A 7,283-nucleotide genomic window follows, 5' to 3' on the forward strand; every position below is an offset into this window, starting at 1 on the left:
GAGCCGGGACGCTTCGGTTCAGGCTCTTCCAAGCGCTCATGGCGCATCCTCCGCCAGAAATCGCACGCGGCCCACCCGGGCTGCCGTGCCCCCTTAGTGGCCGGGTCTCGCGGGGCTCGAGCTCGGCGTGAGGGCAAATGTCTCTAGTCTCACCTCGAATGGGTCCCCCTACAGAAGAGACGACGCCCTCGAGAGCCCCAAGTGTTGTAGCCTTAAAGTGCCGCCCTCCAAAATCCCCCCTTTTTTTGGGAGGGGGCGTGCAAGGAGAGCGGTTGCCTCTGCAGAGAGTCAGAGAGTGCCAGGCACACATTAGGAGTGCGCAATAAATGCCGTAAGCAAAACTCACAGAAGCACGCTCAAACTCTCCTGAGTTTCTGTCTCTTTCTGCTTAACGATATCGTCACCTCCTTTCCCCAGCTCGCTGTGTCCTCTCTTGCCTGAACCCCTCAGAGGCAGTCTCTGTCCCGGCTTCCCTCTGCCCCTTCGCCGTCTGTCCTCAATCCTCCCCTTCCTTCTCTCTGCTCTTCTGCTTCCACTCATTCCACTATTTCCCTTATTTTTTCTCTTTTCTTTTTTTCTTTACCCATTTCCTCTACTTTCTCCCCCATTTCCATTCTTTTACCTTTCTTTCCTTATTTCTTTTCTCCTTTTCTCTATTTCCTCATTTCCCCTTTCTCCCCTTTCCTCTTTTTCTCTCATTTTTCTTCCCCCTCCCGCCATTTCCCTTGTTTTCCCCTCATTTCTTACTTCAGCACCCCCTCTTTTTCCTCACTTCACTTACCTTCTCCTATTTCTCCAGATTTGTTCTCCTTCTCCTTTTCTGAACCTCACCTGCCACCTTAGTTGATCTCCGTCTGTCGTTACCTTTTTAACAGACGTAGCGATTGCATGTTCACAGGCCTGAGGGGCGTACCCCAGCTCTGTAAGATGGAGGGATGTTCTGGGTGGGCAAGTGGTGGGTTTCCAGGGTGTTTCACGACTCAGAGACTTGGAATACTTTAAATGTATAGGATTAAATAATTATTAGTGTCTGAAAAAACAACTTTTCGTGACGTTCAGTTTTCACGTAAAACTGACTTATATTTCAGTCAGTATTCCCCACCCCCCATCGGCTCCTTCATTCAAAGGTCCGGCCTTTGAAATAGAGCGGCATATACTGCCATCTTGTGTCCAAAACATTGAACGTTCTCTGCCTGCGTCACAGAAGCTCGGAGAGGCACCAGAGGTGCCTCCTGGTGGAATCCACAGTGCGTTGATTCTAAGAGTAGCAGGAAAGAAGTGTAGGAGGCGGAGCTGCTACACTGAGAGCTCTGTGGCCGAGCTAGTAGGCAGGAACACGCTCCTACACTAAGAGAGCTCCAGCTAATAGGCAGGAACACCAATCAGGGCCAGAGCCGCCCTTTTTTTAGTGGAGCTTCACTTGGCCTGAGTCGCTGCAGATTGGACTTCCATAGATTTGAAACTTCCTCCAGGTACCACAAGCATCAGCCCTGTGATTAAGAGCAAAGAGCGGCCAACTATTGTAACTCTTATTCCCAAGGCCCCGTGGGTCCTATATGTGCCCTGCAATTTGGGGAAAATGGAGGTGGGGTTGTGGTCTCTATGCTGTAGCAGCCGGAAAGCCAAAAACAAGCCGTACCTCTCGCTCTTGACAGGATCCCAAGGTCAGAGGTGAAAGAGCTGCTGGGGGGTCGCTGATCATACCTGCAAAACTGAGAGTATGGTGTTTTGTTCTAACAGACTGCTGAGGAGTCTCTATTTCTCCTCTCAAAAGCAAACCCTTTAGATGTATTAATTTCCCTTTTTCTTCTTCTTCGCTGTCTTTTTTTTTTTTTAATGTTCTTGGGTAAAAGCCAGAGGAGGTAGTAGAATATGAAATTTTATCTGCATTGTGTAGACTTATAGTCTACTAAATTGTTTTTTAATTACAGTGTTTATGTTTTTTCCTCTTGTTTATAATTATTTCATGTTAAACGTTATAGCAAAATATATTAGACCCATAAATGTTTATTTAAGTTGTGTTTTGTGAACTGCTGGGACTTTTGTTTCTCTATTTGCCTGAGTCCTCTTATCTTTGTGCATAACCTTGGGATGAGGCCCTGGTAGAAGTATTTCCTTCTTGGCATTTGGCACCATTAAACTCAAGATTCTGTCCCCTTGACATTTCCCTTGTTGTAGTCCTTGCTCTCAAGCAGTATTGTTAATAATTCAGTACAGCTTTCCATACTATATCCAGGCTGATCAAGAGTAAATATAATTGAGATACAAAAAAACTACATAGTTCAGAGATAGAGTTCAGGAGCTGGTATGTATTTGCATACAAGTCCAGCTTATATTGACATATTGCACACCTCCTCGGGAGAAGGCTGACTGGACAGGGCCACCTTGGCTCCCTTCTGTGAAGCCTTGCTTTGCTGACATATATTGCGTTGGATGGAGAGACTCCAAGCAGCAAAATGTTTTGCATAAACTCAGAAAGCAGAGGGGGGGCCCCCACTTTCAGACAGAGCTGGTAGCTTTCTGGGTGGAGCAGAAAGAGGGTATAAGGGGCATCTCTTTCTCAGATGAACTCATTCAACAGTCACTGTGTGCTTGTCCTGTGTCAGGTATAGTGTAAGTGGGGATTCAGAGGTAAACAAAACAGGCCAAGCTCCCAAAGACTTCATGGTCTAGCTGCAGAAACAGAGTTGCAGACAGACAAAAACGGTACAAATACTAAGTGGTAATGGAGGCCTGATGTGTGTGGGGGGAATGGGGGGTGGCATGTCTTGGGAGGGTGTGGAGGAGGGGTTAGCTCTGGCAGAAGAGAAGGACAATCCAGGTAGAGAGACTAGAGAGACTAGTGAACAGAGGCTTGGGGCTGAGAACAGTGTGTATGCTGATGCCCAGGTGTGGATTACAAAGCAGTTCAGTGTTACTGGAGAATAAAATGTGAGACATGGAAGCTGGTATAGTTATAGATGTGCTTGCTATTAATGTAATAAATAACAATATATAAAAGCAACTCTCCTAACCATGGCAACTTGAAAGTAATGATAATTGTAAACATATTTAAAGATACCTGTAGTAACAGTAATGTGACATAAAATTGTGATTTCTATTGGGGACAAAGTCACAGGTACTGCTAACACTATCGTGATCTGTTCTCTGCATTTGTAATTGAAGGAAATCTAAATTTTAGTTAGAGGTTGGTGAAAACAAAGATGTAATATTTTCCCATCTAAGTTAATTTATCCCCTGAATATTTATTTATTTGTTTTTTTAGAACGAGTCTTGCTTTTGTTGCCCAGGCCAGGCAATGGTGCAATTTTAACTCACTGCAACCTCCGCCTCCCAGGTTCAAGTGATTCTCCTGCCTCAGCCTCCCAAGTAGCTTGGATTACGGGCATGTGCCACCACACAGGGATAATTTTGTATTTTTAGTAGAGACAGGGTTTCACCACATTGGCCAGGCTGGTTTGGAACCCCTGACCTCAGGTGATCCACCCGCCTCTGTCTCCTAAAGTGCTGGGATTACAGGCATGAGCCACCATGCCCAGCCTATCCCCTGAATTTTTTTTTTTTTTTTTTTTTTGAGACGGAGTCTTGCTCTGTCGCCCAGGCTGGAGTGCAGTGGTGCGATCTTGGCTCACTGCAAGCTCCACCTCCCGGGTTCACGCCATTCTCCTGCCTCAGCCTCCCGAGTAGCTGGGACTACAGCTGCCCACCACCACGCCCAGCTAATTTTTTTGTATTTTTAGTAGAGACGGGGTTTCACCATGTTAGCCAGGATGGTCTTGATCTCCTGACCTTGTGATCTGCCCATCTCGGTCTCCCAAAGTGCTGGGATTACAGGTGTGAGCCACCGTGTCCAGCATCCCTTGAATTTTTAGGGGTCCCTGTTCTAAGGCCAGGTGCTGTGGCCCATGCCTATAATCCCAGCACTTTGAGAGGCTGGGGTGGGCGGATCCCTTGAGGCCAGGATTTCAGGACCAGCCTGGGCCACACGCAAAACACTATCTCTACAAAAATTACAAAAATTCCCTGGGCATGCTAGTCTGCATCTGTAGTCCCAGCTACGCAGGGAGGATCACCTGAGCCCGGGTAGGTTGAGGCTGCGGTGAGCCATTATTGCTCCACTGCACTCCAGCCTGGGAGAAGAGTTCTAGACCAACCTCCTTATAATATTAATAACAGTATTAGATGAATGAGTCTTTATCATACGCCAAGCACTGTGCTAAAAGCTTTATAGCCATTTTCTACTGATTCATCATCACAAGGCTCTGAGGCAGCCTTGTTTTCATAGCTCTCAGAGACATGGAATTGTTTTCTAAGGTTACACAGCTGGCAAGGGGCAGAGATGGGACTTGACCCTGAGTCAGTGTCACTTAAGCCCCACTCAAACTTCAGGCCTTGGATCTGCACCAGTATGGCTACATTAGAATCACCTGGGAAGTTCACTTTTTTTTTTTTTTTGACAGAGTCTCGCTTGGTCACCAAGGCTGGAGTGCAGTGGCATAATCTCGGCTCACTGCAACCTCTGCCTCCCGGGTTCAAGCGATTCTTGTGCTTCAGCCTCCCGAGTAGCTGGGATTACAGACACACGCCACCACACAGGGCTCATTTTTGTATTTTTAGTAGAGACGGGGTTGCTCCATGTTGCCCAGGCTGGTCTTGAACTCCTGAGCTTAAGATCCACCCATCTTGGCCTCCCGATGTTCTGGGATTACAGGAGCCACCAAGCCCAGCCTTATTATTATTATAATTATTGAGACAGGGTCTTGCTCTGTTACCCAGAGCTGGAGTGCAGTGGTACAATCTCAGCTCACTGCAGTCTCGACCTCCTGGGCTCCAGGGGTCCTCCCGCCTCAGCCCTCTGAGTAGCTGGGACTACAAGGGTGTGCTACCACACCCAGCTAATTTTTGTAGAGACGAGGTCTCGCCATTTTGCCCAGGCTGATCTCAAACTCCTGGCTCAAGCAATCTGCCTGCCTTGGGCTTCCCATAGTGCTGGGATTACACGCATGAGCCATGAAGGCCTGCTTTTTTTTTTTTTTTGGACAGGGTTTGGCTCTGCCTCCCAGGCTGGGGTGCAGTGGCACGATCTCGGCTCACTGCAGCCTCGGCCTCCCTGCCTTCTGAGTAGCTAGGACTACAGGCGTGCAATCTCTCCTCACTGCTACCTCTGCCTCCCGGGTTCAAGAGATCCTCTCATCTTAGTGTCCCGAGTAGCTGGGACTGCAGGTGAGTACCACCACGCCCGGCTAATTTATTTTTTTTATTTTTATTTTTGTAGAGATGGGACTTTAACCATGTTGCTCACGCAGGTTTTGAACTCCTGAGCTCAAGCAATCCGCCTGCCTCGGCCTCCCAAGGTGGTGGGATTACTGGCGTGAGCCACCACGCCCAGCCTGGGATCCATCTATCATTCTATCTATCTATCTATCTATCTATCTATCTATCTATCTATCTATCATCTATCATCATCTATCTATATCTATCTATCATCTATCATCTCTCTATATACATAGATATATATATATATATCTATCTATATATATATATATTTTTTTTTTCTTTGAGATGGAGTCTCGGTCTGTCTAATTTGGTATTTTTAGTAGAGACGGGGTTTCACCATGTTGGCCAGGCTGGTCTCAAACTCCTGACCTGAGGTGATCTGCCCACCTCAGCTTCCCAAAGTGCTGGGATTACAGGTGTGAGTCACTGCACTGGGCAGAGGTCTATATTTTTAAAAGGTCCCCAGATGATTCTTAAAGGTAGCCAGATTTGGGAGCTTTAATGTTCTCAGCCACAAACTTTTTGTTTTTATTTTACATTTTAATCTAAATTGTATATATTTAAGGTGTACATCATGGCTATATATATATATATATATATATACGCACACATATATACACACATAGGCTACAGTCAAGCTAACATATCCATCTCTTCACATAGTTATCTTTGTGTGTGTGTGCGTCTGTGTGCAGTGAGATCTACGCTATTAGCAAATTTCAAGTGAACAATACAGTACTGTTAACTATAGTCCCCATGCTGTACATTATATCTCTAGAACTTATTCATCCTATATAACTGAAGCTTTGAACCCTTTGACCAACATCTCCCCACGTGTTCCCCACCTTACCCCTGGTAACCACTATCTACTCTCTGCTTTGATGAATTCAGTTTTTTTAGATTCCACATATAAGTGAGATCATGTAGTGTTTTTCTTTCTGTGTTTGGCTTATTTCACTTAGCAAAATATCCTCCAGGATCATTCATATTATCACAAATGGCAGGATTTCCTTCTAAGGCTAAATAATATTTTATTATATATATACACATACATATACATATATACACACATACATATACATATATACACATAATATACACACATATATACACATAATATACATATATACACATATACATATACACTCATATACACATACATATACACATATGCACACACATACATGTATATATATATATACACACACCACAATTTCTATATTTAGAAATTGAATTTTTTAGAAAAAATTAGAAATTAATTTAGAAATTGAAATGAATGGATAAAAAGTCATTTTAATCCATCAATGGACACTTAGGTTGTTTCCACAAGCTTTCTTAGCACAGTGCTTGGGCATGGTAGATACCTAATAAATATCTGATTAACCAAGGGGAAATAAAATATGGAGATGGGGAACTGAGGGAAATTGAAAAGCTGTCCTTGAGGGCCAAGCACAGTGGCTCACGCCTGTAATTCTAGCACTTTGGGAGGCCGAGGCGGTGGGATCACTTGATGTCAGGAATTTGAGACAAGCCTGGCCAACAGGATGAAACCCTGTCTCTACTACAAATATAAAAAATTAGCCTGGCATGGTGGCACTTGCCTTTTTTTTTTTTTTTTTTTTTTTTAGAGGGAGTCTCACTCTGTCGCCCAGGCTGGAATGCAGTGGCGCGATCTTGGCTCACTGCAACTTCTGCCTCCCGGGTTCAGGCGATTCTCCTGCCTCAGCCTCCTGAGTAGCTGAAATTACAGGCACCCGCCACCATGCCCAGCTAGTTTTTGTATTTTTAGTAGAGACAGGGTTTCACCATGTTGGCCAGGCTGGTCTTGAACTCCTGACTTCAAGTGATCCATCTACCTCGGCCTCCCAAAGTGCTGGGATTACAGACATGAGCCACTGCACCCAGCCAAGAATTGTATATATTTAAGGTGTACACCATGATGTTTTGATATACATTGTGAAATGACTACCACAATCAAGCTAATTAATGTATACATCAACATGTCT

The 7,283-nt window shown here is 45.0% G+C and overlaps 1 protein-coding gene across 1 annotated transcript in view; it reads right to left on the minus strand.

The window, feature by feature from the left end:
• Positions 1 to 886, minus strand: part of TSC22D3 (TSC22 domain family member 3) — a 63,740-nt gene extending 62,854 nt beyond the window's left edge. Inside the window, exon 1 of the mRNA XM_030806591.1 lies at positions 782 to 886. The gene's annotated coding sequence lies outside the window, so the exon portion shown is untranslated. The remainder of the gene's footprint in view (positions 1 to 781) is intronic.
• Between the last annotated feature and the right edge of the window lie 6,397 nt (positions 887 to 7,283).

This window comes from Nomascus leucogenys, chromosome X (genome assembly GCF_006542625.1).
Source record: "Nomascus leucogenys isolate Asia chromosome X, Asia_NLE_v1, whole genome shotgun sequence".
Classification (NCBI taxonomy): Eukaryota; Metazoa; Chordata; class Mammalia; order Primates; family Hylobatidae; genus Nomascus; species Nomascus leucogenys.